The 25,885-nt window shown below is 45.3% G+C and overlaps 1 protein-coding gene across 5 annotated transcripts in view; it reads left to right on the top strand.

Moving 5' to 3' along the window:
• The window catches only part of LOC139054287 (uncharacterized), a 358,119-nt gene that overhangs the window by 234,701 nt on the left and 97,533 nt on the right, over positions 1-25,885 (top strand). For 3 of the 5 annotated variants that reach the window (XM_070531043.1, XM_070531042.1, XM_070531044.1), the window contains one exon: positions 15,591-15,649. The exons of the other annotated variants lie outside the window; for them this stretch is intronic. The gene's annotated coding sequence lies outside the window, so the exon portion shown is untranslated. The remainder of the gene's footprint in view (positions 1-15,590; positions 15,650-25,885) is intronic. 5 annotated transcript variants of the gene reach the window in all.

Here is a 25,885-nt window from a genome sequence, read left to right as displayed (position 1 = left end):
CTAAAATATCTCAAATAACTGTGGATAATGGTAGCGCGAAGCAAATGAACACTAGACGATGACACGGACACGAGCGGTAATTTCCATATGAAGTTTATTGTGGAAAAACACCCAAAACGAAACTAAACGACAAAGAAGCAAAGCAATAAAAAAAAGCTCTTTATCGAAGGCATGAGATCGAAGGGTGAAAAAGATGTTAAAGGACAGATTTATCGCCTTTTGCGCCCGCCGTCACTTCCCAGGAAACCCATTTCTTTGTCAGACAGGGACACTGGCGGTTTGCTCACGCAAGAGTCATCCTCATATAACTTCTACGCAGCTTCAATTACAATGCGGGCGCGGTTGCCCCTGTGTCTGTATATTGCTATGGTGTCCTCGAGTACCGGTGAACACTTGCATGAGCGGCAATGCAAACTCAATATATAGGCAGTTCACAACGTCTACCTTCATCGAGCTTTATCATACATCATTGTTAAGATTTGGAGCAACATACCTAACTGCACCTGGGCTGCAGGCATCTCGGCGGGCTTCGTGTTTGAGATCCCTGCTCTTGACAGGATAACTAGTGTGTCGCGTGCTATAAACGTATACTTGATAATAAACGCAACAAACCTTTTGCGATGAGAAGTTGTCTACCCGCCATTCTGGCGGAAGACAATGCGACGTGAATTCACACGAAAAGTATTACACAATCAGAGGTTTCTTTTCGCGCTGACGGTGTCCACTGAGACGTGGTCACATTTTCGCGTTGAATATTGAAGCGTGGGGCAGGCTAATGTCAGGGGGGGGAAAAAAATCGGCGAAGACTCTGCCACGCCGATTCAATGACGCGTGTTTTGTTTTTAGCCTGTTCTATAGCGTGTGCACGGCCTTTTTCCCTGCTCTCTCACAGTGATGTCAACACGCACTTCGAGCAAGGGACTTCACGCAAGCGCCCTTTGCGTCCGCGAAAGGAAGCGAATGGGGCGTGCAATGTTGGAAATCTCCAGAAACATCGATCCTTTCACACGCGGACTTAGCGTATAGCGCGGTGCGTGATGCGAGCAGGCGAACGTTGTCACGCGCGAGCACATTTCCGACAAGTGTTCATCGAGCCGCAGTCGAGGCCCGCCTGTTCTCAGTAATGCCGGACACCGCTGCGTGACAGAAAGTGAGCGTGACACGCAAGTTTCGACGTGGGCAGTCAGCGATCGAACCAGAGCGACCACTTCCTCCACACGTCGCATTTATCCCTAATGATAAGGCGCATACGCGTCACTCGTCTTGCGTTTGTACGACCTCTCCGAGCTCTGTTTTCTTTTTTTTCTTTTTTTGCATGGGTGCATATATGTGGTCGGTGGCCGAGCGATCTGTCGTTTCCATTTATTGTACGTCTCATAAACGTCCTGCAGCGGCCGCAGCACTCCAGCATCGCGTCAGCTCTTGAAATACGATTTTGTAGCGCGTGAGAGAATGCAACATTTTATGTTCTGACAATACAATCTGTGTCAGCATTTTCCATTGTCGACGACTTCTTTCTTTTTCTTTTTTCAGAAGGAGCAAAGCAGAAAGAAAAAAGAGCTTCGGAGCTTTGCACGAAATCACGATATAAGAACAGTTTTCCGTCATCTATTTTTTTCAATTCCTATTATTGCTGAGTTGTAGCCCTTTTCATTGGCGTTGTCCAACAACCTCGTTATAGCTTTGTTTTGCGCTGCTGAGCGTGAGGGGCACGTTAAAGAACCCTGGGTGGTGAGAGGCAATCCCGAGTCTCTCCATTACGGCGTGCCTCATAATGAAGTCGTTGTTTTAACGCACAAAACTCCAGAAGGTCTTTTTTTCTTTTTCTTTCTCTGTAAATTACCGTTCTCTGATGCGTCGAAGCGCTTTACTTATTGATTACGCTATTGTAACGAAGCCATAGCATTACTAGTCAGCTCTATTTTATAGTGGCTTAGAAGTCTCTTTTCACGTGCCTTGTTATTTGGGGTTGTAAACTTCAATGAGCCATAAACTGTGTGTTCGGTAAGAGAACTGACGCTAAGGTTGCGTAAAATGGCTCTACTATCATGGAAATAAGCAAATTCATTTCAAACTTCAGCACCGTTCATATTTGAAGCTCTCATGTTCCTATATTTAGGCCATCTCGCAGTGAAGCGTCCCCCTTTTTTTTTGCGATTCCAAATGTGCTCTGAGAACCACGGCTCTGGCGATATGTGTGACAATTACGCTCGTAAACGTATGGCTTTTCTCTCAGCAGGTCCACAGAACAAGGCCGCTTTCCGTGCTACGCAAACATAAATTAATTCATGGCACACTGCCGCAACGTACGGAACCCCTTCCCAACCTGTATGCAGAGGTTCAGGCAGAGGTTCAGGTAGAGGTTCAGGTAAAGGTTCAGTCCTACGAAGAAACACCTGACCTTCAGTATACGTACATACACTTACACGTACACTTCAGTATACATAGATACAGCATGTTGCAAAACATGATTGCTGCTGGTATAGAATGGCACATATAAATTTATTGACTGTAATGACTTTTTATAGCACCCTTTCTATAGCGTATCTATGAGACCGAGTTTTACGTCTGAATGCGTATTATTTCACTGATTTATATGACCTTCCTTTTATTCAATGCAGACTTATCCTTACATCTTTGGTACTCATCAATTGTATGGATAACGTAATCAGGGGAATTCTATGTGAAATGACATCTAGATATGTTGGCACCACCTAAAGGGCTCCAAGATCTCTAGATATCAAGAAGAAAAGAAAAAGAAGCCTTCACAGAAGTTTGCACGCAGAAGTGAACATCGTAGCAACTACATGTAGGCGCAATACCCATCCCTGAGTTCCCGTGTCCCCACCGACGTGTTCGTTTTGCCGCGCCCATGCCAATACAAAACATTATTTCCTAGAATGCCCGGAATTCGTGGAAGAGCGCAAGACTCTCCTTGACGAACTGGAACATAAAGTGACTGCGTGCGCTACTATGGAATAATTGATCTTTCCTAAAAAATACTGCATTTTCAAAGCAGAGGTATTTCCCCTCCACCTTGGGTTTCTTTAAAGATATCGACCTATTCAAGGAGAAGTGAGGTTTAGCAAGTAATGCTGAACGTCACCAATCCTTCAATAAAGGTGATAGTCTGATTGCATGGGGATGAACTTGGTCGAGTGGTAGCATTCTACCTGCGTATGTTGCGACGAACTGCTTACCTCCGTGCATGTTTATCCACGCATGTTAAAAGGAGGCGCTCCGGCGGAGAAATTGCCGGTAGCTTATGCAAATCTAGATCAGGCCACAGTTAGCACCATCCTCCTCCTCCTTCTCCTCCCGTTAACGTCTGCAGTGATTGTAATGTATGAGAAGTCGGAGCTTGAAAACCGTTGTCGTGTTGAGTACACTTTTTGTGTGGCGTCCGTTCGACTGCAGGTGTATTTTGATACCTGCCGGGACTTGCTTACCTGACTGCGAATAGCAGAAATAAGATGTCTGGTAAGCTCCGCACTTCATCTTTTTTTTTTCTTTTCGTTCGCACAGTATTTTAGGGAGTGAGCGCCTCACTCAACACAAACTCCCAAGAGTGTTGCTTTTATATGTTCCCACATTTACAGTGCCGTTCCGTCGCCGCTGAGGCTGCGCGCACGAAGACGTCGGACGTGCCGCGCAGAGCTACAAACGTGCCTCAAATGCCTTCACTTTGTGGCTTTGTTGCGCGCTGGGCAGCTAGAGGCGAAGACAAACCTCGTGCTACGAGCGACTCCCCCGAGCTTGCTCGAGCCGGGGTAACAAAAGTTTACGGCCCGCAGCCGCCGAAAGAAACAGAAAGCGCACGAATCACGCGCGCGTTTCGGCGCCTCGACACCTCGGCGCCGGCGGACCGGTGGTTTTCCGCGGCCCCGAAGCCAAGAACACCGGCGACGGCGCGTACCCGCCCAGTCTGCGGTTTGCTGCGGCCAGCTGTCTCAGCATGTCTCTCCTGGGAAGCATCGGGCGCCGGTGTCGGGGCTCGATGCAATCAGTGTAGGCAGTAACAAGGCGAGCGGGCGGGCTTTCGCTGATGCTGCCGCCGCCGCCAGGCGACAAGGCGCGTGCTGCGCGCGCGGGCCTGGTTGTGGCCCGCAAATAGTCGTGTCCTACGAGCCGAATTCATTAAGCGGGCCGTTCCTCGTGGAGAGGCAGCAGCCGCGGCCAGGAAGCTGCAGCCGGCACTCGAGCCCCGACGCGGAGACAACGGCCAGTAACGATCGCGGCGCTCGCGACGACGTTGCCTTGCCGGTCACGTCCCCGAAACGGATCGGAGCCGTCCCGAGTCCCTCACGCGATGACAACTGCAGCGGCGTCAGTGGGGACGTCCTGCCGGAGGAGGAGCCAACGTGCCGCACATACCGCGACTTTCGGCTCCGGCGGCTCATTCGCACAATGGGGAGCGCTTTCCCCCGCTTTTCGTAGCGTGTCGCACAAAGGCCGCGCGTCCTGGTCGCCGTGCGCCTTCGCCTCGACGTCCGCCGCGACGGAATGAGCGGATGGGAAAAGAGGGGGTGGCGTGACTCTCAGTTCACATCCAGCGCATTCTCGGGGCCCTCGGCCACTGCGGATGCTCATCTGAAAGCCAGCTGGCACTCCCTGTAACAATGTCGCCGGGCACTGAATTTTCGCGAGGATGCCTTTCGTGTAGGAGCAGATGAGGGCGGTGAACCCGGTGCATTCGCTTACTTGCTGCAACCGCAACTGGGACAATATGGCTTGCCACTTCTTTCCGAGGCAACACGTTGAATGCCCGCCCACCCCGATTTACAGTAAAAATAAAGAATATGGTGATAAAACATTCAAGCAGACAACAGACCGGCTTTGTGCAAAATGATAACAATAAAATATAAGTGGATACCCGTCTGTACAGATCGACTTTGCTTATGCGCCAATCTAAACATACCCGAGTAATTATTTTTTTCGTCCCCCGTTTGAAAACGAACGCCGGGGTTTCTTTTTTACTTGCAACAGATCTTTTTTTTTTTTATCACATGGAGCATATTGCACTAATCGGCCTCTTTGGTGGGGTTGCCCTAACAGCAGACATTACTTGCTCGACAAATCGCAATATACAGGTAGCCAATTAAGAAGGTTAACGTCCTAGTAATTCGCTTTAAGACAGATATTGCAATTATGTCCTGCGAGCGGAGCAGTAGTGAAATCGACTTAAAAATCGGCTAGACAATGCATGTGCGTTCCGGTTAGGATCCTGCCGAACTGTTAAAGGGGCGCTTTTGGGAAGCTGGTAATTGGAACGCCAATGCATTTCGTAGATTGATATCTGTCCCATTTACAGAACGGGCATCTCGAAAGTGGTGCTAGCCTTAAGTATTGCTGCTAAGCAGCCATTATTTTTTAACTATTGTTCGGATTCAATTTCGTAACTTAAACATGTGCCCTGAGTAAATAATTATGAACTTAATTGCTTAATAGCTTTATTTAACCACTGAACGTTGCAATTCTTTATGTGTGTAATATCCGCCTCTTCGGGAATTCCACTCGAAATGGCGAAACACCATTATCTCTCACGGGCGACTTAGGAAAAATTGTTCGAGGCAAAATAAAAATTTCAAAATCATATCGTATACAAGTAAGTATACAGAGGCGAAAAGAAGACAACGAGCAGGCTAGCAGTCGCCAGTGGAAGTAGCGCAACGCCTGTCTACTCTTAAGAAGAAGAAGATAATTCATAAGAATTGAAAATGGGAACACTGGAAGAAAGGAGGAAAGAAAGAACTAGATGACAAACTTCGCAATCAAGATGACAAACCTCGCAAAACAATCGCAAAAAAAAAGCACGGCAAAGGGAATCAAAAACAGTCACCAGAGGCCATGCCAATTAAAAAGAAAAAGATAGTCGAAAAGGAAGAAACAACTTGGGGCCAAATTCACAAAGCTTTACAATCGTGTGCACTTTGCTGTTGGCTTATCGCCTTCGCTAATACATCTTTTTCCCTTTTGCCCAAAGCTTATTGTCTTCGAAAATATATTTTTCTGCCACGCATTAGTCACACCTGCGGCCATATTAAATTGAGCAACAACCACAGCTTAGTTGTTTGAATTCACTAAGTGACTGAGAAAATTCACTAATAAGCTACGCAATAACTTACTTTAGTGAAAATATTACAGTTCTTAATTGAAGCCAGTCAGTGTTCAAAGCATTTACCTTCGGTATAGAATTCCGTGACTGCCGCCAGCTTTCCAATATTAATTCCCAAGATCTTTCTCTGCGTACATTTGTGTTCGACATAGTTTTATCCTGCAGTGTAAAGCAAGTGAAGTCTGTTCTAGGAAAATTGCGAGTAGAACACCGATTCACTTGGCTGCAAGTTTGCTGACGGATACCACAAAACTTGGTTTTTACGAGCGGCTTTGACTCTGGTATTGTCCGTGCACGTCTCTATTACTCTCTCTCTCTCTCTCTCTCTCTCTCTCTCTCTCTCTCTCTCTCTCTCTCTCTCTCTCTCTCTCTCTATCTCTCTCTCTCTCTCTCCCCTCCCCTCTCTCTCTCTCTCTCTCTCTCTCTACCGCTTCTCCCTTCCCCGAGCTTACGGTAGCCAACCGGACTCTTGACGGGTTAACATCCCTGCATTCCTCATATTCTCTCTCTCTCTCTCTCTCTCTCTGTCTCTGCCTGTCTGTCTCTCTGTCTGTCTCTCTCAAAACTTGTACTATAGTCTCGAGGCGTCTAAACGAACGTGCTCAAATTACGTTATCTTAAGTTTTAAGCTTGGAGAAAATTAAATATTTTAATATTAAAAATTTGCCGAATGCCGTTACGCGCATCTTCCTTAATTGGCGGTGACAGCACTTCGGTACATGAGCAGCTCCTGAAATTATTCCAAATCTAAGGACATGTCCTGGTTGTTTAGTATAGAGCACTATTACGATTTGGTTGTATTTCTTACGGGGCACGTTAAAACCATTTTTAATCAAGCTGATATTACAACTTATGGCGGTGTGTGTCACCACAACTAGCATAGGCGGAAGGCGGACGCAAACGTTGGTGCGAGAAATTCTTGTTAATATCGCTAAGGGCAAACTTGTCTGCATAAGATTCTCCTTATTCAATCATTAGCTCCTGAGTTCATCGGTTTCCACGCAGCCGGTCTTTCTTTAACGCTCCGCTTGTCTCAAGTAATAGTGAACGTGCATGCGTTCACAGTTTAAGCATGTAGCAAAACGCCGGTGTTTATTACTTAATTACCTTAAAAGGAATGCTTCGCAGGCTTTGCGAAAAGTGCTCCAGCATTTCAGAAATCATTCGGGGAACGACGGGATGAGCGGAGATGAGAAGCCTTTATGGTACTTCAAGGGAACGCTTTTCGCAATATAATTCGAATATATATAGTAACAACTAAAAGCAAAACGAAAAGCGGGAGGAGGAAGGGGTTATTAAGCACGCGAAGCCATGGGCACATTGTCGGGGCCCAAACAATATGCGGCTTCAGTGGAATATATTTTAATAATGATTAGAGCTTGACTGGACTCATTGGGTACCGTAGTGGTGATGGAAATGTATTTACTCGCGAACGGAGCGGAGCATTTTGCTGGGCAGCTCGAGTCCTTGTGCGTATAACATTGAAATAAGCGTGATGCATCTTGAGTGCACTCGAGAGAAAAGTTGAATAGCTCGCAAGTTACACCGTACATCCCCCCCCCCCCCCCGTTTACTCGTGCATTTGTTCAATAACGCTCTTCCTGCAGGCCTGCGTATTCTGCGCCTTATCCTTGTACCTAATGTTTTCTTTTCCTTGCTTCTTTCTTCTGTTTTCGCAGTGCCTTCGTAAGATTGTTGTGAAAATTAAACTGGGTTGATGGCAATAGTATTTCTGTTGTTTGAAGAACCAGGTAAACATTTTAGTTTACTGAACGGCGCTTCTATGTCTAGTAACCTTTCGCGATCTCGGTTGTATCTCGGTGATTGCCGTCCCGTCAAGGAATACGAAAGCATCGTTACCGGCCACGGTTGCTTAGCGGCTATGGCGTTGGGCTGCTGAGCACGAGGTCACGGGAATGAAATGCGAAAACACCCGGGTACTTAGATTTAGGTGCGCGTTAAAGAACCCGTGGTTCTCCAAATTATTCCGGAGCCCCCCGCTACGGCGTGCCTCATAATCAAATCGTGGCTTTGGCAGGTAATATCCCGTAATTTAACTTAATTATTTAAAATTTAAAGCATCGTTGAATGGTTAATACACGTCGCATGGTCCCTTGGCCTGCAGCAGTGATCTGCGCCGAGGACCAATTCGGAAGTCTCGGGGCCTGAGTTACGTATTATAAAAAAATGAACAGCCCACACATACACGCACGCACGCACGCACACACAAAGAACAATTCCGAGATGTGGATATACAAAAATTGTGCTTCGAATATTTTGTTTTTGTGGTGGTTTTTTGAACGATTCCTTTCTGTTCAGGCTGTAAACGTGACTCCTTCTTTTAAAAGGAACAATAAGGATGAAAGAAAAAAATTATCATTGGAATATAAATAGGCTGGCGCTTTCGGAAATTGTACATCCACTGAAAACATTTCTGCTCTTTTGTTTGTTCCTGCATTCTCCGAAAAGGATGGAGACTTAAAAAAAGAAAAGAAGAGCCACAAATTGTTGTTATCAGCACTTGGCATTCGCACGCGCTTTAGAGCTGGGAGCGAAAGAAGAAAAGAGGCAGCTATGTTGAACGGCGCCGCTTACTTAAAGTCTGTCTCTTTAGTTAGCTTTATTAAAAAGAAAGAAATGAAACAAGAAACAGACGCGCCCTTAACAAACGTTGGATTCCCTACTCGCAGCCTTACATATCTATTCAATGCTTCGAATGCAGTCGGTGCACACGTTAGGCTGTAGCTGTGGCGGCTCGAGTCTGAAAGCGGCCCTTTTGAATCGCAGTCAGCAATGTTAGCCTAGTTCTTTTTTTTTTTCAGCCCAATTCGATGTTCCGTTATTATTCAGTCCCCTTCGAAACCACGGGGCGCGTTTTGACGTAGGAGTAAAAGCGGGTCGATTGCGAACTGCCGCTCTAGCGAGCGCACGTATCTGAATGCCGGTAGTCGGGTGGCTAGAATTTGTTAAAAAAGAAAAAAAAACACGTTGCGCGGGCGCATTTTTTTCCCTAATCTTTTACAAGTCTTGCTGTAAGTACGATTTTGCGAGCGATAAGCAAATCGTACTTTGAACTCCCACCTAAAGTGTAACTGTGGTTTGGTTTTGAAGACGGTAATTGTACCTTATACAGTCTGTGATTACAAATGAAACAGAGGTGCCGAAGTGGGGCTGGAAAGGAATAAACACTTCTCATTGATTTCTTATCTTAATATCTTAATGATTCCTTAGCTCTAAGATCCTGCTTTATCGTAGCACGAGGAAAGGCGGCAGAAACCTTGCCGCGAACCACCTTTTTCTCACGTATACGTACGAAGGCACGACTGTTACAAAAAGACAGCCCCTGCAAATGCGCACCTTGGGCGAGCGCGTCTAATGTAATGATGCATGTGGCACACGCACAGACACACACACAGACACACACACACACACACACACACACACACACACACACACACACACACACACACACACTTGAAAGATGCAAAAGGTGATCAAAATACATGAGAAAAAGAATTAGATTATAGGTGTTTACGTGCCGAAACCACTTTCTGATAATGAGACGCGCCGTAGTGGAGGACTCCGGAAATTTCAACCCCCTGGGGTGTTTTAACGTGTACCTAAATCTAAGTACACGGGTGTTTTCGCCCACATCGAAATACGGGTGCCGTGGCCGCGATTCGATCCCGCGACCTCGTGCTCAGCAGCCCAACACCATAGCCATTAAGCAACCATGAGCGTGTAAGATGCATGAGAAGCATCTGGATCCTAAGCATCAAGCTAGTTTGGATCCCTACATAAATAAGATTGAAATAAATAAATAAATAATAAAATAATTATTAATATAATAAATAAATATATAGTAATAGTACACAATAGTAATTTCAACAGTTTTTTTTATCTATGCAGGTAGCAGACACCTTGAATTGTAATTATATTTCAACATTAATACAGATCTTTGTAATGGTGTTTCACTTTAACGCAAAAGTATTTACTTTGTTTTACTCAAACAGGAAGACTGTTCCACAAAGTGCAACTAACGCTAGACAGCCGCGATTTTGCCGTACACGTTTTTTTTTTTTATAAATGGCTGCAACAGGTTGCCGGCTTCGTAGCCTCGTGTTGGAAACCGGGAAGACATGAATGATATGGAAAGCGAAGCGAACGATTGTTAGTTATACAATTATACACCGTAATTGTAGTTTTGTATAATGACTGACTATGAAAAAAAGCAATACAGATCGTTCTTAAGTCGGTACAACGAAAAACTGGCGACATTTAACTCTGACATAGCAAATACTCGTGAGCTTTTTACGTTGTGACTCAATATGCATTTTCCAGTTTAAATTATGATATATTACAACACCTAGATATGTTATACTATTCACACGTTCATTAGTCTCTCCCTCAATCTGAAGCACACATAAGTCGAAGGCTGTAGCTTTGTGTGGAGAATGAATTAACAAATATTTTGTCTTTTTTACGTTCAGTAGCTGCTTATTTGCGGGAAACCAATCACCAACAAGCTTCATTTCTTCGTTAGCTATATGAAAAGCTTCTGTCGTAGACTCATGTGCGCAACTGAGGACAGTGTCGTCCGCGTACATGACAGAACTAAAATTACGCAAAATCAACGGCAGATAGTTCACGTATAATGAATATAATATGGGTCCCAACACGGATCCTTGGGCAACTCCCGTCGTGGCTTCATAAGAACCTGATTCAACATCGACAAATCGCACCTTTTGTTTACTATTGGTCAGAGAGCTGAAAAATTCTAGACGTACACCACGGAAGCCGTAACCTTCTAGTTTCTCAAGTAATATCCCATGATGTATAGTATCAAAGGCCTTTTAATGTCAATGAGCGAACTTAACATGATCACATTATTGTTTAAGTAGGTGTTTACAATCTCTGCGAAAGATAACATAGCGGTGGGGGTTGACCTCTTGCTCCCAAAGCCAACATGGCTTCAGGAGCAAGAAGGCGGGAAAGCATGACGGCACACTTGGGACTGTAATTTTGCGCGCTCATCTTGTTCTGTAGATATGCGCACCCGGAACGTATGTTAATTTTATTCCCTTTAGCAATAGAAACAAACCTTGCGCAGGCTATGTCCGTCTAATGCATTTTGGCGAATCTGTACGGCCAGCATATGCTGTCGTCGATTACGTAAATCATTTTTGGTTGACATGTAAGTGCGTAGATAATAACTGGAGATCTCAACGGTACCACGCCAGTGACCTGCTTTTCAAAAGGACATGTCCTTCACGAATGATCAGAAGGCTAAAATGATCCTGGCTCTGGGGGAGGCGCACGGCGACAAGAGAAAGGCAGCCAAGCTATTCCGGATGTGGCAATGTGGAGGATGCCCTAGTCGGTCAACAACAAGTCCTTTGCGAGATGGGTAGCTTCACAAGAAAGCGACACCGGACTGCAACGGTAGTTGAAGAAGTTGAAACGGATCTTTTGGCATACCTTGCTGCTAGGCCTCATGGTTGTGTGTGCGATGCCGGTGCGTAGGCCGGAACCTCAAGCCCTTCAGTGTGCAGGATTTAAAAAAAAAAAGGTCATATGCACCCGCACCATGCACATCTTCGCCAAAAACTTGAAGACCGAGATTTTGAAAACAGACTTTGCCAATCGGATTTTCCCGATATGTGAAGAACTAGACTTTCTTAATCGGGTGTTTTCGAGGGATGAGGCTAATTTATCCAGAAACGCAGAAGTTAATCTTCACAACGCGCACTACTGGAGTGATAGGAATCCCCACATGCTGGCACAAACACGACGCCAATACCAGTGGTCGTTTAATGTGTGTTGCGGTATTTTTGATGGCAACATCATCGGACCCATTTTTTGACGACACACTAATGACCCAACGCTATGTCAACGACATTGTCCACCGGACATGACACCACTGGACTTGTTCTTCTGAGGCTACGTGAAAAATCGCGTGTATAGCAGCGAAACTACCACACCGGACGCCCTAAAGGCAAAAATGAGCAGAGTCTGCCGGGAGATTCCAGCGTCGTTTGTCAAAGCTGCAACGCCACAAGTGTTGAGAAGAAGAAAGTACTGTAAGTACTGTACTGTATTGCTGTCTCGAACCTAAAGTTGCATTCAAGACATCAATGTTTTTAATAATAATAAAAAAAACTTAATGTTTCTTGTCGACATTGAACACCATGAATTCTAACTCACAAGGAAACAGCACCAAAGAAAGAAAGAAAGAAAGAAAGAAAGAAAGAAAGAAAGAAAGAAAGAAAGAAAGAAAGAAAAAAAGAAAGAAAGAAAGAAAGAAAGAAAGAAAGAAAGAAAGAAAGAAAGAAAGAAAGAAAGAAAGAAAGAAAGAAAGAAAGAAAAGAAAAGAAGAGCGCACGCACGTGCGAGCATACCGTCCTCGAAAGGTTCTGTTCAGTCAGCTATGTGCACAAACATGAAGTAGGTCGAGGTCCCCGGCCAAGGCAGTGGTTCAATCAGCCTCCACAAACACCAGTCACTCCCTCCGGCGACCTGTCCCGCTCGCTCGACGCACCATATGTTTTGTGCTCTTCTCCACTCTACAAGTATGTACTGCTGTGAAGCATACCGAGGTTGCTTGAAACTCGGAAAATTAAGGCAGTTTCTCATGAAAAAGCGAGCGTTGCAGTTCTTATTTACCAGAGGCTAGTGGAAAGCAGAGTTGAATAGAGCCAATGGTGCCGCGTTTGAGAAGAATGTAATCCACAAGAAATCTGCACGTTTTGTAGTTTTTCGAGTTATATAGAAAGGACTCAAAAAGATATACACTGATATTATTCGGATTTCCACTCCATAGCTTCACTGGCGAACGCTAGCTCTAGGAAAAACTCTGCCTTAACTGCTCGTGCTATAATGGACACCGTTTCAGAATAGCTGCACAAGTGATAATTGAAGATCTCGTGTACGTTAAGATAGAGTCAATTTCTAAGACATCACCAGTGCTTAAGATACTTTTGCCCACGCGCGGTGAAATGCTTGCGCAACTGTATATTAGGAGATCATCGAATACATCCGAACATATGAGCTAGAGAAAAAAAAAAGCCCTTTAACGGTCTTCTGGAAGGGTGCTACAATGTTCTGTGCATTTGCGGCTTTCCTAATTCTCTTACCGGTTCGTTCTTACGCTGTTCGCGTATTTTCGCGGCAAATTACCTTCTTCAAGCTATCTGTAAAAGCATGCTCTGTAACAGCACGTATTACAACCTACCAATTAGTCAAGCAATGAAGAGGCGGTGCCGTAGACCAGTTGTAACGTAGCGCCATATAACGTGGGGGTAGCAATACCTAAAGCTCCTAGATATAAGGCAATGCGTCCGTATACTTTATGAATGACTGTACGAAGCAAAACTAAAGCCCGGATTCTGAAACACTCCTTTCCTAACTAAGGATGCCTCACACGCTGTGAGGCGACCTGGCGTCAATTCTGGAACGTACCTTACTAAGGGGCACTAAGTTAGGGCCTCCTTGGTGCTTCCCCGCGCTTAGGGAGCCGGCATGCTACCTTCATGCGTCCTAACCGTGCACCTCTACCTGAACGTATGCTTCTCCGCATGACTTTGCACGCGGTACGCTCGGCTAGGATAGGTGCCGTGCGCAGCCAAGGCCGCGGTAGCCAGCCGCCGTGTACTGACGCCCAGTTTGGTTACGCGGACCGCATTTTGTGCCATATCTTTTTTTCACTGTGATCTTGTGGAAAGCGAGCGGCGAGAATGACGGCCTTGCAATGTTTATCCGAAGACGATAGCTTCGAAAGCTATGCACGGTTTCTTCGACGAGCAAATGAACTTCTTTACGGGACTGTGTACAAGCCTCCACCTTTGACTCCAGCCCGGCGCCTGACTGACAGGCAGAATCCACTGGAATACTACGATGAAGTGGACTTTCTAGCCCGGTATCGTTTTTCCAAGCGAGCTGTTACAGCCATACTGGCAGAGCTGCAACTGCATTGTAACACTGACAACAGAGGAGCGCCGCTACCTGCTCTCTTGAAGGTCCTCATCGCACTTTCGCCTTCGCGTTCAGCGACACAGCATCTGTTTTCTTGCTTTCAATCACATTGTTCTACCTTTGTAGAAGTTCCGTGAACAAGTCTTTTTCTTCCTCCATAAAATATGCTTTGCCTGGCATGGCAAATACACATACACACACACACGAAAGAAAACGCACGCAAAGAAAGAAAAAAAAGCGACGCCTGACCAAACGAACTCAGATGCTGCCGTAGTTGCTAGACTGAAATTGCTTTCTTGCCACGCGCATCATTTTCGAAACATTTTTACGTTATTAACCAAAGAAATGTAATTTATGCCCCAGTATAAAAGTAGAAATGCAATTTTAACAGTCCCGGTACTTTGTCTCTGCAACTCATTACAAATATTTCGCATTTTTTGTGGGTAATCTCGAAACCAGAAGCCTCTAACGTTACACTTCCTTTGGCGAGGCGCTCCTTCCGCAGGGAAGGCGAAAGGAAGCTTTTAGAATTCGTGGTGGCCTTCCGAGGGCGCCTAACGTTTAGGTAGCATGGAGGGCTCCTTGCGGAAGGTAAGGAAACGGTCTAAGGTTAGGAGGATTTCAGAATCCGGCCCTAAGGCTCAACTCGGGTTGTGTAACTACACAATGGTTTCGAAACGGTTATCACGCAACGGTTGCCGAAATTTATTTCTACGCTTCGACCCAATACGACGGGTTCCGTTATCTACGGGCGGGCGCGTGTTCAGCATGCCTTCCAATGCCACCGCGGCACTCAAAGGCGCACGCTCATCAAATGAACGCCCGTTTCCTAGCCCCACACCAGCTCAAAGGCCCTGGGGCTCAGCGGCTCACGGGGTCACGACTCGGGGATGAAGAGTTATCGGTGTTTTGTGATGATCGGCTGGGGGGTGAAATTAAGTGTCACGAGGACGTGGACACAGCATACAACATATTTCTTTAAAAGCTTTTGATCGAACATAAAAAAAAAACGCTTTTCTTTACGAACAACGCCGCCCAGAGTTTCTAGAAAGCCATGGATTGCACGAGAACTTCTGAAAAAAATTAAAAACGTGAAAAAATATGCGCTGAGGTAATTACAACACGAGACACTTCTGATCTGAAAAAGTTTAAGGTGTTTCGGCATCAATTAAGCAATGAAACAAAAACAAAAAAAGAAATGAGAGGCAAGCGCTTTAGGAGGGCTTTTCTTTTATCTAGAGAGGGTAACAACGATAAGCTATTGAAAAAACTTAACGATACAAGGGGGGGGGGGGAGACAAACCTTAGACTCAATTAAAAAAAATTAAGTTTGGGGACACTCGCTAACAGGATGCCAATTGGCTAATGCGTTTAACGACTACTTTGTAAACGAAGATGTCAATACATTTTTCCAGTTCCTTCGACAAACCTTCACTTCGCTTTAACCAACACACGATCTCTTTTTGCCCAACTACTGTTGCTGAAATATGTTTTGTCTTTACAGGGCTGAAGAATTCCCAAAGCTTTGATGCTGACGACATAGAGATAAAGCCCACGTAACAGGTAATCTGCGACATCGCACCAGTTTCAGCACACATTTGTAACCTTTACATCTCAAAAGGCATTTTTCCCACCAAAACAAAAGTTTCCAAGGTCATAGCATTATATCAAGATGGAGATAAGCTAAACTGTCTAAACTATCGGCCAGTTTATATCTTGCCCACATTCTCAGTTTGAAAAATTGATTCTTGACCAGCTATTTTGATTTTTTTAACAAACACGAATTAATTGCTAAAACCCAGTACGGCTTTCAGAAAGGCAAATCAACTAAACTGGGGCTCTCGGATGCGAAAGAATTTTCGCTAAATAACTTTGAAAATAAGCATTTAACACTAGGAATATTTGTAGATTGCATGCAAGCACTGTATGATATTAAGCACGATTTATTGACCACTAAACTAGATAGATATGGCATTAGTGGCATGCCACTTCGGCTGTTAAAATTTTATTTAAGCAGTAGGCAGCAATTTGTATCCATAAACGCGTTTGTTTCGTCTACGCGCCAAATATTAATCTGGGTCCCTCAAGGGAGTACCCTTGGCCCATTACTATTCAAGCTATATATTAACGGCATTGTTCTTGCCTACACGGAGTCGAAATTTGTACTGTACGCCGATGACGTCAGTGTGTTCATGTCTTCTGCATGTTACTCTAGCATTCTTGAAGCAGGGAATGAATTTTTACAATTCTTGTCTGGTTGGTCCCAAAATCTCTTGCTCAAGGTAAATTAAAGAAAAAAGCAGTTTTCCATGCTAAAGGAAGAAATACTCCAATGCATTCCCTTTTAATGTGCAATAATGTTACTGAAGTTGTAAACAACATAAAGGTCCCAGGTGTGCACTTCTCAAGTACTTTAGAATGGGATCAGCACGTAAATTATGTAGTTCATATAAACTTAGCCGTAAAACAGGAATGATAAACAGAAATAAATATATTTTACCGACGAGCGTAAAATTATTAATTTATCACGCTCTGTTTTCTTCGCACATCAGTTATGCAGACCTCGTATGTGGAATAACAACAACAAAATCTAAAAAAAAATTATTGCTAAAAAGAATAATACACATATTAGCAAATGTGCCATATAAACGCCACACTGGTAACCTTTTTACGTGCTATGCCATACCTACTTTATATATGCCCTTTACTAAAGAACGCTTTTACGAGCATGGTGCCCTATAGCCTACAATACCAGCAAAAGTACGTTTAGGAATATTGCTAGTTTAACGCTGAATACACCATCTTACAGACTTGGAATCCAGAGTTATGGAACGTTCCTAATTCAAAAGCTAAGTATATGGAGAATAAATTATTAAAAACGATTCATCTCGACTTCTTAACTCTCACAATGCATCCGTTATGAACACTGTAAACTTAACAAAATCGTAATTCAGTCTTTCTATGATCTCTAATCTGATTTTCATTATATGGCATACGTGTGTTGCTATGACTTCTAAACAGAGTATCCTGTTAGTGTAGGTGCTGTTTTCGCATTTTTTTTTAAATATTGGGTTGCTGTGCATAATTATTTGTTTCTATATTGCGTGACTACTGCTGCTGCCATTGTCGGCTGAGGGAACCTCAAGCTGCGTTTGTGCAGCTCTTACCTATGCCTCCACCATTTGTAATAAATGGAAACAAACAAAAGAAAGACCGAAGCAAGCAAGCAAGCAAGCAATAAAGAAAGAAAGAAAGAAAGAAAGAAAGAAAGAAAGAAAGAAAGAAAGAAAGAAAGAAAGAAAGAAAGAAAGAAAGAAAGAAAGAAAGAAAGAAAGAAAGAAAGAAAGAAAGAAAGAAAGAAAGAAAGAAAGAAAGAAAGAAAGAAAGAAAGAAAGAAAGAAATGTGTCTGCGAAATCGTGGTATGAATACTTTGTTTAGCGCAAAACGACAGAGACAAGAAAGACGACAGGACAAGGCGCTACTCTCAACTGACATCATTTTATTGCGTCACTCCTTTATAGACCGCTCAATCTAAAGGAACATGCGCAGTGAGCACCATGTGGTGGAGCCACCAACATCCGATCCCAAGAGCGCACTCATGCGACAGAATCCAAAAAACCAAATTCAGCGCTGTACAAGGTTAAGGAAGGCACACTAATGCACTGTGACCCCAATGACTGAATGAAAAATGCTTCCGATAACTCACGGGCGGTGGTGTCACGGCTCATCTTCAAAATCGTGGTATCACGAAACAGGGGTTTGCACTTGCATGTTTTACAATGCAGAGCCAAATTGGAACCTGTGCCTGTAGGTATGGATCGCTCATGTTCTCTAAGGCGCTCGTTAACACAGCGGCCTGACTGCCCTACATACACTTTGCCACATGACAAGGGAATCTTATAAACCACACCGACGCTGCAATCTACAAACTTCACGTGGTTCTTTTCACAAACAGGTTTTTTACTTGTTTTAGAAATACGGTTGCACAACATTGACAGTTTCTGAGGAGCGGAAAACACTATCGGAATTTGGTATCTAGTGGCAACATTCTTTAGATTGTGAGCCACTCTGTGGCAATACGGCACAACTTCAGGCCTCTTCTTTTGTGTGATGCAGTTACTTTTGTGCCGCTTCCCTTTCAGTTTTTGAAGCAAAACCTCCGAGACTGACGTCACCACCACACTTGGGTAACCAGCAGCCTGCAGCCTATTTAACTGTGCAATGAAACTCATGTTCGCAGAGTGATGACAAGATTTCTTTAAGGAAGATTCTAAACACATCAAAGCAATAGCGCGTTTCACAGTCTTTGAGTGCGCGGACGCGTAAGGTAAAAGACCCTTACGTGCACGTGGCGAGTACATCCAACAGGCGTGGCCTGTTTGTAAGGATAGCTGCAAATCTAAAAACTGGAGTTTACCGTCCCTAGATAGCTCATGTGTGAAAGTTAAACCTTTGCCATTGTCATTGAACATTGTTAAAATATCAGCTACCGTCACGGAGCATTCGTTGTTAGTCTGTTTTATCACAACAAGAAAATCGTCAACATATCTAAAAATCTGAACCGAGTCATTGTTTAAGGCACTCTTAAGAGCGCGGTCGACAAACGATAAAAAAATATTACAAAGAGCAGGCGCCACACATGAACCAATACACACACCATTTTTCTGGATAAAAAGGTTATTTTCGAACTGGATAAAAGTTGCACTTAAATAAAATTCAAGAAGGGACATGAAACTTTCCGAAGATAACCCGGTCGCATTGCGAAAATCTACCTCGCCGCTTTCTTCGATGGACGTCATCACACTGCGAAATAGCTCATCATGTGGTATCGAATAGTACAGATCTTCGACGTCAACAGAAAAAATGTCGGTTACAGAATGGTTGTCTTCCAGAAAGGAAACAACATCGAAAGAGTCCTTTATGCCATAAGGATCGTCAATAGTTAAATGTTTCAACTGCTTTTGCAAAAAGCGGCTAACCAAAACCTGCCAACAGTTGTTTTCACTGACTATTGTACGGAAAGGCACATCCGGTTTGTGCGTTTTCGCAGTGAAAAAAACCTCTAGAGCAAGCACCTTACATTGTTTTACATCTTTCACAATCTTGGTGAGGCCTATATTTTCCAACAAAGAAATGGCTTTGCGTTTTACCTTCTGAGCTTTCTCATTTGCCAGAATGAAGTTCTTGTTGACAGCCTCAATGGCTTTTTTGTTGAAGACCGCAGACGGAGCTATGACAAAACCACCCTCTTTGTCACTCAGTAGCAGCCGAAGTTCATTGTCTCTAAAGAAAGATACTGTCCTTTTGATCACAGCTGTCGAAGGTGGCGCGCTCCCGGTGACGGTCCTACGAAGGCAGTCCACCCCATCGAGGAGGCACCGCTCCTGGTCCTCTAGTTCTGCTTTCCTTGCGATGCGCCTGTTCAAAGCCAGTAGCTCATGTGCAGGAATTCTTGGTTCCATGCTATACTTCGGCCCATTCTTTAACAATGCAGCAACTTCACCAGGAAGCCTGACATCACCGAGTACCTGGAAACCAGCGGTGACAGGTTGCGTTGTCTCCTTTCTGCGCGGGAGTCTGGACCGCAGGAATAGCAGCAGCTGTGTCCACCAGAATTCCGTAGTCTGAGTTGATAGACGTCTGTGGAAACGAAACTTCTTCTCGGCCACAATAGGTGCATCGCGCGAGTGGCACACAGCTCTCAACCAGTCGTACAGAAGGCGTACCTGCCGCCAAACTAGCCCGCCAACGCATTGTGCTGAGAAATCGTGGTATCTTCGGGGAATTTCCTCCAGCACTGCACAGCTTCCGCAATTGTGCATGTCTGCGCGTCTTTTTGTAGTTTTTCACAGCTTTGAGTCCTTTGCTTTCTTGTTCACCAGCGCCACGTCAAGGCACCAACGTCTCCTTTAACTTCGTATGACTAAAGAAAGCTACATTTGTTAACCAAAGAGTAGCGCTTCACCTCTTACGCCTGCCTGGCAATACATGACCGGAGGTGGAGAAGTAGAACGCCGAACTAGAGGAAGAGGAAAAGAAAGAAGAAGACAAGTATGTTAACCAGAAATGCGTCTGGTTGACTACCCTACACTGGGGGAAGGGAAAGAGAAAGACGAGAGAGAGAGAGAGATACGGAGTAATTTCACGCGCGCGCGCGGATGACTAAATCAAAGGCGTTCACACAGGCCAGTCGCCTCCAAGAAACACAAAAGTGCCTTCACATCATGGTGGGACGACGCGTGAAGGAAGCGGTCCTCTAGTACCGTCTTCACGGACAACGGCCAGGGGATCTTTAATGTGCCTCCGATGCACGGGACACGGGCGTTTTTGCATTTGGCTCCCAATCGAATTGGGACCGCCGCGGCCGGGATGTGACCCCGCGACCTCGTGCTTGGCAGCGCAGCACCATAGCCGCTGAGCTACCACGGCGGGTAAAGCAGAGGGAAGACAGTGGGGATTACTGCTCTAGAAATGGCTTGTAGTCCGTGTAGTACGTCGTAGTCCGGTTGTATATGCTTGCCACCGCCATAGTCCATCCTAACACCTGTACACTCAAACTTACCATCGCAGATGTCACCTGTGTCAAGAACCGTGAAATCCAAGTCGGCACGTACGTATATTGATGCTTTTGAAGCATTGCGCGCATGCGCTGCGTGCACAAACTGGAAAGAGCCACAGGCTGGTTTTGCGCATCGAGTGTAATGCTATGTTCACACTACGGTCGTAACGCGCGTAACAGCTCTTTTGGCGTATCGAACGTAACGGCTGTAAAAAACGTTACGGCAGTTAAGCCGGCACCTTTGTTCACATTTACTGCTGCTTAAATTACGGCTTTTACAACAGGCCAATCAAATTTGGAGCTGCAGAATCGACGTCACCAGCGGTCCAATATGGCTCCTGCCAACATGCGAGCGCTGGCCGAGATCGAAGAAATTCACGCTCAAAACAAACTTATAGTCATGTATTCAATCGCCCAAAGACGACGAAGGCGACGCAGAAGGGTTTGGGTGCGGCAAGTATTTCTCGACAGGGCCGTGGACGGCGATTTTCACAACCTTTTCGCCAAGCTCCGAGTTGGTGACGCTGCGATGTTTCATAACATCATGCGCATGTCGCCCCAGCAGTTCCGCTTCCTTGAAAACCTAATGAGACCACTCATCGAAGTTCGGAGCACGCATCTGCGGCCATCGATTTCCTCGGCGGATAAACCAGATGAACTGAAAACAGTCTCGCAAGGCGCACTGCAAAAATGTTCACGAACACAGCCAATCGTGCGCACGGAATGGCGGAATGGCACTTCCCGCGCCCGGAGCTGTCTGCAGACGGGAGGACGGAAGTGTCGTCACCGGTTGTTGAAAGCCGAAAGCTTATCGGTCATTGGCTGTGTCGCAACGGTTGTAACATAACAGTCGTAAATGTTGCCGACCCTTTAACACTCTCACCCACGATTTTTGCGAGAATTGCGCACGTTGGTACCTTTACGTTCGCAGTCTGAACTAGACGCATACGCTTGTTGCGCTTCCGCTTACGTATGTTACGAAAAATCGGCGCCTTACGAACGTAGTCTGAACATAGCATTACTGTGGACACACACAAAGCCTGGCAGTCGATACTCGTCTTTCCTTACGTTAGTTTGCTGAAGTGCTGTGACATACGGTGAGTTCTTGATAGCGATAAGTCGAATGACTAGATCAGCGTGCCGCGGTCGCACCGACCTGACATTGCATTGCAGCACAAAAGGGCGAGGCTACTAACAACTGTTAAGGTTAGTAACGTTGAAAGTTGGGCGATTTGGGGATTAATCATCATACCGCGGTGGTGAAGCAGCGCACTGACAAGGACAAAGCGAAGACATACAAGAATGACGTTGACCAGCATCTTCAGAAGGTTGACAAGTTGCACATAATTGTTGGCTGAGACTGGTCTATGCACTGTGTTTGCAATCTTCTCCTATGTGGTCGCAGTTAATTTAGAGATTTGTTCCAATGATTTCAATGGCAGCGCTGGTCACAGTGACATTGAGGGGTCGAACGTCCGCTCCCCTTCTTTTCTATGCGTTGTGTCTTTGTCATTCTTTGAATGCCTCGTTTTTTGCTCAGTCCAGGCATTTCAAGCCGCAGGACCAGCACTATGGCGACGCGTGCTTTCATCTCCTGCTGCCTAATTTTTGGCTTTCTCGTTTAGTGCCCTTAGATGATCCTTCAATGTGGGACATCCTTTGTCTGTGGTATGTAAGTCAGCGTGGGGGCACCGCAAATTTTAGACAAACCAAGCAGAGTTTGCACCACCTTATCAACCGTTGTGTCAAAGGCAGTGACATTTTTCGAGGTGTTCACGTGAACCTCTTGGGTTAGTCATGGGGCCACTTTGAAGAAGAAATCATTTTCTGTCGGGAGGTAGCAAACAGGCTTACCATCGCATCGACGGGCGTGAAAACTACTGTTGTGGTCCCGATGCTGCTGTATATGATAGTCGCTTCGCTTGAGGACGATGCGGAAGACGTCCGTTTTGAATGGCGGTGCTTGGCAAGTATAAAGGCATCTGAATCTTCCGATCTTGAATCAGAAGGCTCGCAACCAACAGCGTCCGATACTGCTGAAGAACTGAGCCGCTTCCGAGACGCGGGTGGTCTGTGCTGGCCGCCAGACGAGTCCAAGACCATCTATTCCATCGCAAGCTCTGCGGGGAGTATCTCCCAGCAGAGGAGGAGTCTTCACGGTTCAGCACAAAAGTCTTTGCCTGTTGCTAAGGCACGAAAAAGGACATAAACAAACACTTCAGCACGAAAAGCAACCTGCAACCAAGCTCGAAACTTTGTCGTCTAAGGGGTAAAATATGCCGCAACGACACAGAAACAACAAGAGAGAAAGGAAGAGAGAGAGAGAGACTATTAAGCATGTTTTCCGCGTTTTCCAGGCTTCACCCATGTTATAGAAACAACCCGTATCTTCTTATGTTTCCTATAGCTCTCGACGCATCAATATTTAAATACTCGTAAATATAAGACCACAAAGCAATCAAGCTGCTGACAAATCACCTTCTCCTTCCTTGCTTCACAAACGCTCCGCTAACCTTACCTAATTACCGTTGGGAGGGTGCACGAGCGAAGTGGGAAAAAAAGAAAAAGTGAGAGATAAAGACAGCAATATTTCCGGACGTCGCTCTGATTTTTCCTGTTCTTCGGCAGTTCGCACGCCTGCACTCTTCGATGCCCACTTGATAATTCCGATAATGTGAGAAATGCATTAAAAAAGTAAAACAGAAGCGACTAATAGATGTCCAAGGAGAGAGGGGAGGCTGGAGTTGAGGAGACGGTCATTAGGGCACGGGCTAAGTCAGGGGAGCGCTTTTTTTTTTTCTGTGTGTGTGTGTGTGTGCGTACGTATGCGCGTGCACGTGTGACACGAGTGGTAGTGCGCTTTCAGCCAGTTTTCCAGAGGAACCTTCTTCTATTGCGTCGTCCAGCTCATTAGCCGAATTCAAATCGAACTGTGGCGCGGGCGCACTGCCGCCCCGCTGCCAGTTCAGTCCCAGCGACTCCAACGTTCGCAGGGGGTCTCGAAACGGCTGTGTCGCACTGATTTGCTCGGTTCATTTGTTGCGTAATGGACGTCTTGGGTCACAGGTTGGGCGGATTCAAGCTGGCTCCGTATCACAGGAGAAGAAGGATGATGATGACGTTGCTTGACAGCGAAGGCTTCGAGAAGACGACATTGTGATAAAAGTTTATGTCCTTTTCTTCCGGACTTGGGCCATCTCTGTCTTCTTTGTCATAAACCGAAATAAAAAAAAGAAGTGTGCCCGTCAACATCCTACAAGTAATCGAAGCGATCACGTGTGTAATCCTGGTGAAAAGAAGAAAAAAAAAGGCACTGCCTTTGAGATCAACTGACTTTCTGTAAAATCATTTCAATACGAAGAAACCCGGCGTCTGCAGATGTTGCATGGACCAAGGCTCTGAACTATTTCACAACATCTCGAGGGTCAAATCCTTAGTGCTCTGTGCAGGCTGAGAACTCCGTAGATGCCACAAAATTCGAACTGGAAGAAAGAAGAGACAGAGAGTGAGTGCAAAGAGCATTTTTATGTCAGATGCGCGATAGTAACGAGAGAAGCGCCGCGCGAACAGGAGAGAGAAGTACTCCATCAGAGGCAGAAATAAAAGCTATATTGTGTTGGGCGACGTCCTCATGCAGGCGGTGAAACTGTGTAGACAGCTTTAGTGGGTTACGCAACGCCGAGGGACCGGAGATTAGTATCGACCTGGCGAAAAAGACAATGCCTTGATTGGGTGCCGAAGCACAGGTGTCACGGGAGGTGGCGACACGTCGCAGACGCATCTTCCATACGTCCTCCAGACGGCTAGAAACGGGTTCCATTACGTGGCCTCGAAGCTGTCTAGGCTGTCTCTTTAGCTGTCTACGTAGACTTTCTCCGATGCTGGCCAGAACTGGAGCACACCCCATATAATTGCATCACGCCATCACGGCCTTGCGTGGACGTAAAGCACCAAGCCGGCTACCCACACGCGGAAACCGTTTAGGGTGCACTCCAACAAAATGGCTAGAAATCTAATTGAATGACCACCCGCAGTAATCGCTGCTGACAAGTTGTGTTACGCTTGTCAGATTTTTTTTCCCCATGTTGGTTTTCGTCGCATTTTCTTCATCGAGTTTGGTGTGCAGCAGTGGTGACAAAATAAGCACCAGCCACAAATATATCGCACGGGATTTGTATAGTATTACAAATACCACAATGAACGAAATACATCTTGCATCACGTTTGAAACATCTATGCATTTGTAGAAATTACGCATTACTCTATTGCAGTGGAGTGCATTGCGGTTTCAAACGCAAAAATAATTATCTGCCGTTCTGACTGTTATAGTTGTTCAGCGCCTAAAGAGAAGCGCCAGGTGCGCAAATATTATTTATATTTAGCTTTAGAAATGACAGCCTCAAATTGTTCAGAGTGCCAGGATCTCGTGAAAACGACATTGCAATGGTTGTAGACATACGTGGCCCCTAAGCTATTTCATTCCCGCTTTCCGCCTATAGTTGCATATTTCTTTATGCGAATGATATAAATATATCTGGACGAAATTTAAATGTTTACTACCCACATTTTCCCCTTGTTTTCTTTCTTTTTCGCGCCTTCTACAAGCCAAAATTTTCCACATAACATTGGCGACTTTACTGTTTGTTTCAATTTCTCTTTTTTAGTTTTGCTTTTCATGCGATGTTAAAGCTTGCTGGATTTCGTGAGCAATACTGACGTCAAAGATTTCTACACTCTTAAAAGCCGCGTTCCCTGTGTAAACACTTTTGCATGGGCATTTAGTATTTTCTGTATTCGCTGATATACACGCTCCATTTTCCCCCTTTCCAAATGTGCACGAGAGTACTGTAGCTACCACTCTGGTAATCCTTGTAATTTCTTGCTTCTTTCGTTCTTTTTTTTTTTTTTGTTCTTTGCCTCCTATAAAATTGTGCTAGTAGCGATGACCTCAGGGATCATGACGACGGCTCGGGCTCGCCTGCTGGGAATGCGAAAGGCATTCCAAGCGGATTGCTCGAATGCTAGGGCATAAATCAAACTGCATAAATTTTTTCCACGGATTACTGTCAACGAGCGTGGCAGGAAGATGCCTTTCCCTACCCTTCCCCTGTCACTTTATATTATGTTAAACTGCGGATAAAGGCGATAAGCGAAGATATACTTTATGGGCCGAGAAGGAAGTAGTGGTCACAGCGGTTGGCGCCCATCTGCATGCTGCAAGATGAACGGCCGGGCCCTGG

The sequence above is a fragment of the Dermacentor albipictus genome, chromosome 1 (assembly GCF_038994185.2).
Source record: "Dermacentor albipictus isolate Rhodes 1998 colony chromosome 1, USDA_Dalb.pri_finalv2, whole genome shotgun sequence".
NCBI lineage: Eukaryota > Metazoa > Arthropoda > Arachnida > Ixodida > Ixodidae > Dermacentor > Dermacentor albipictus.
Note: the sequence above shows the minus strand (reverse complement) of the source record. Positions and strands in the feature narration are given on the sequence as shown.